The sequence below is a fragment of the Phocoena phocoena genome, chromosome 15 (genome assembly GCF_963924675.1).
Source record: "Phocoena phocoena chromosome 15, mPhoPho1.1, whole genome shotgun sequence".
NCBI classification, from domain to species: Eukaryota; Metazoa; Chordata; class Mammalia; order Artiodactyla; family Phocoenidae; genus Phocoena; species Phocoena phocoena.
The window spans coordinates 86412285-86415925 of NC_089233.1; positions in this window are offsets into that span (position 1 = coordinate 86412285).

Here is a 3641-nt window from a genome sequence, read left to right on the forward strand (position 1 = left end):
TACACTCCCAGGTGACACCTCCTGCCCTTGCTGCCGCCAATGTGCAGGGACCAGGGATGCCCGGGGGCAGGGGAGATGGAGGGGGCACAGCTTCATTCAGGCTTACCCCCTCCGCCCCAGACGTGTGCGGGCACTGAACACGTGACATTCGTTCCTGTGTTAATACAGGCCACACGGGGGGTGGGGGGGAGCGGTGGGGCCGGCCTGGGGCAGGTGAGCTGGGAAGACACAGCAGCCTTAGGTCCCGTCTGGCTGTTCACAGAGCACCGCTGTCTGCAGGCTGTGACAGGAGGGAGGCGCCTCTTTCCAGAGCCCCACTGAGTGTGGGCCCTGGTGATACATGATCGCCCTGGTCACGTGAGCTGGAGCTGGTGCCGGTGCCGCGGGGAAAAGGAAGCAAAGACCTGTTTGTGACAGGGTGAGGGTGCCCCGAGATCTGATGCAGTGCAGGAGGCTTCCGCTGAGACCCGAGGGAGGAGAGGGCTGAAAGGAGACGTAGGGTGGGAACAGGCGGGCGAAGCTGAGTGGCTGGAGAGTGCCCGTTGGGTGGCGGGGTCCATGAGGTCAGGGAGGGGTCATGTGGTCCCTTCCCAAGGCCGGCAGCTTAGGGGACCCTGGTTCAGGCCTCGGTTTCCCTGTTCACTTGACCGGCCGCCTCCAAGACCCTGCCCGGGAAGGCTGGATCAGCTCTTTGGACATGAAAGTCCAGGAAAACGCCCTGTGAGGTCTGGGGCACCCCTCCCGCTGTGCCGCGTCTGAGGGGCCATCGGGAGAGCCGCAGCTGGCCAGGGCTCAGGCACGGGCACCACTGGGTAGGCCAGCAGCTTCCAGGAGCAACAGGCAAAGCCTCTCTGCCTCTGGGGCCGCGGGCGGCAGAAGGGGGAAGGAAGAGCAAGGGCAGCTGGGGGCACCGCCCAGCCTGAGGAGGGGCGTCTGCGGGGAGGGTCTGGGGGGTGAGGTCTTGGGGGAGGGTCTGGGGGTGAGGTCTTGGGGGAGGGTCTGGGGGAGGGTCTGGAGTGGGGGACTGGGGGCGGGTCTGGGGGTGAGGTCAGGGGGAGGGTCTGGGGGGAGGTCTGGGGGGCGGGTCTGGGGGTGAGGTCAGGGGGAGGGTCTGGGGGGAGATCTGGGGGGAGGGTCTGGGGGGAAGTCTCGGGGGTGAGGTCTGGGGGACGGTCTCGGGGGAGGGTCTGGGGGAGGGTCTGGGGGGCGGGTCTGGGGGAGGGTCTGGAGTGGCGGACTGGGCGGAGGGTTTGGGGAGAGGGTTGGGGGGTGGGGGCAGGTACCCAGCTACTGCCCAGTCGTTTGTTCACTCATTCACTCCTTTCTTCATCTCACCATCTGCAGAGCTCTGTCCTGGGCTCTGGGCACACATGGTCGTGACCCTGATGCTGACACTTCCCTCCTGCTTAGGAGACTTTTGGCTGTCAGAATCGGGCGCCCGGAAGTGCTCTCTGAGCCTCAGTTTACTCATCTGTAACCCAGAGACAAAGATGCCCACTTTGCAGGGTGGATGTGAGGATTAGGTGGGATTGTATCCTGACATCGTGCATGCAGTCATTCAAAGTTGAAGCCCTAGGGAGCTAAGAGCTGGGGAATGGGATGCTCTAACCAGCGTCACCCGCCCCTCGGAGGGCATGTTGTCCAGGAGACTGCCGCCGTGTCGGAGCTCAGGTGTCAGAGCTCGGGGGCTGCTCCGTGGCACCCCAGTCTTCAGCTTCAGATCGAGGCTGGAGCAGGTAGGGCCATCCCTGCCAGGGGAGCAGGAAGTCAGGAGCAGCTCCCAGAACCCAGCCCAGGGGTACTCTGCACCAGACAGCTCTCCTCTCACACCTGGGGGCTGGAGCTGCGAACCAGGGCTCCCGGGCCCCTGGCCCAGCTTCCCCAGCAGACAGCTGGAGGCAAAATGCTGGCCCAGAGGTGAGGCGTTCTCCTGCGCTTTTATCCCTGTGCTGGGAGGGGTCGGAGATAAGGCTTCAAAGGCTTTTGCAAATGTACCTTCAAAAGCCGGGCCTGTTCTGCCTGCTGTTTGGGTTACTGGATTGATGGATGGGGTGGGAGGGTGGTGTGGGGAGCCGGGTGGGGGGCACTGGCCCCCAGATAAATGGGTCACCTATTAGTATGGCCCTGTGGTGGGGGGGCTTCTGTGATGTCTGGGGCTGCGGTCCCCACCCTCACTGCAGACAGGCTCTGGATGACCTGGCTGGGGGAGGGGCGGCCGGCGGTAGGCCTGGCCTGGGCAGTTGGGAGGGTGAAGGGGGCCTGGGATTTCTTGGGGGAGGGAGAGGGTGAGGCACCCCCAGCCCTCCCTCCGCTTGGCCTCAACACTTGGCACCCTATTTTTAAAATTCCTTTTGATAACACAAGAACTGTAAGGATGACCCACCTTGCAAAGCAGTAAAACACTCCAAACAAGGCCAAAGTCTCTTTTTACTGTCACCTCTCGTCCCCTTCCCAGGGTAACCTCTGCTTGGGCTGACTGTTTCTCGCCAGGTCTTTCTCTGTGTAACCACTTGCCTGTGCATTCTGGCACAGCTAATGAGAAGCACACACAGTCTTTAGCGCAGCATGTTTTGCACACCCTGATGTCGGAGTCATCTGGGCTCCTTTTTGAAAACAAATTTTTCTGTATCTATTGTAGTGCATGGAAGGAAGGTCAAGTGATGATAGATGGTAGATAGACAGATGGAGACAGGTAGACAGAATGACGGAGACATAGATGCATCTGTGGATAGATGGATTGAGAGGTAGATGGATACAGAGATGGATGGATAGACGGATGGACGGATGGATCGATGTCCAGGCTGGTATGGAGACTTGGAGCCAGCAGGTCAGAGGTGAAACCGGGGAATCTAGTTTTAGCAAAAGCTCTCGGGCAGTTTGTAGGATCAGGCTAGTAGTCTTAGAAGCCCGATGCCCCTCATTCCATCCTAACAGCTCCAGGGCGTCCCTCCCTGTGTGACCTCACTGAATTTAGCCGTTTCTGCTCAGAGACTTTCACGTTGCTTCCATTTCTGAGACTGGTTTTATTTTTCAATTGCGGCAAAGGGCTGGAGGGCCACCTTCCCCGAGTCTGGGTGCAACTGATTCTTGCAGGAAGATGAGAAGTGGGCTTGTGGAGTGGGCTCCACTCCCACGTGCTCCAGGCTGAAGGGCTGCACCCCGGCTCTGAGCCGGGCTACGCAGGAGACCTGGCGAAGGATCCGGCTGGGCCTGCATAGGTCTGGGTCGGGAGGAGAGGAGGGGTGTCTGTGTGGTCACAGGGTCCCACCAGGGCTGGATCTGGGTGAGGAGAAGGTGCAAAACTTAAGGCACACCAAAAGCTCAGCAAACAAGAGACGTAACATACACTTCTGGGTTTTGCTTTAAAGAAATTTTTATCAAGATGCTTGTGGAGTCACATGCAGAGAGGTCCTGTGTGCCTTTACATGGAAGACATGGCTGCCTTCATTGGTGATACGTTACCTGCACTGCTGTGTGTCTTAAATTCTACATGGTTTTATCTCCTCTGTAGTTTCCTGGACCCACCACCAAAGCTGAGACAGAGAACATTCCCAGCACCCTTTGTGACCTTACGCTTGTCCTTTTATAAACACACCCCCTCCCTCCGGCCCCTGTCCCTAAACCCTGGCAGCCACTAATGT